Consider the following 862-nt stretch of genomic DNA (forward strand, 5'->3'; position numbering starts at 1 on the left):
CAATAATTATTGATTTAGAAATTGGTTGTTGGAATTGGAAATGGAATGTAAAGTGAGTAATGAGGGAATCTTTTGTGCTTTGGATTCGTTGCCATTGTTACAAGTAAATGGAATGTAAAGTGAGTAATGAGGGAATCTTTTGTGCTTTGGATTCGTTGCCATTGTTACAAGTCATGCTTTGGCTAATGCTTTAAGCATTTTGTTATTCTTTTCCATCTTCGCAAAATAAACTCTAATACTATTGGGGGCGATTTTGAATTATGTTATACCTTTTGTATTAGAACGATATATGACGATGTTTTTATTTATTGTGCTCAAAATGAATTCAATAAACATTTATGTATTGTGACAGATGAAGAAACAGTAGTAAAACAACTTTCAACACAAAACCAGGTCAATGACGTAAAAAGAACTAAACAAAATTATTATAAAACTTCAACGTAAAAATGTGGTCAGAATCTGATGTTACTCAATGAAGGAGAAGTGTGAATGTTTGCTGAATTATGGTGGTGAGAGTTCTCTTATTTATAATCCTTTATAAAATATAGAAATATGATAAATTACAAATAATATGGAAATAGCTATAAAAAGAAAGAATAATAAATGAATACAATATATTTGTCTTTAATAAAAGGGCAAATATGGTAACTAAGGCAAATATCTCTTTCGCGATAGTATCGGTCGATACTTTCAAAGCGGAAAAAAAAAGAAAGAGAGAATCACTCGATTCCCTCTTTCTCGATGACACAATCCCAATATAACAATAATAAATTTTTATCGATCAGATATCACAAACCCTTTAATATAGTAAAATATACTAATAGAATTTTCTCTAGTTATTTTAATATAAAATAGAATTTAT

The sequence above is a fragment of the Cucurbita maxima genome, unplaced genomic scaffold, assembly GCF_002738345.1.
Source record: "Cucurbita maxima cultivar Rimu unplaced genomic scaffold, Cmax_1.0 Cma_Scf00929, whole genome shotgun sequence".
Lineage (NCBI taxonomy): Eukaryota > Viridiplantae > Streptophyta > Magnoliopsida > Cucurbitales > Cucurbitaceae > Cucurbita > Cucurbita maxima.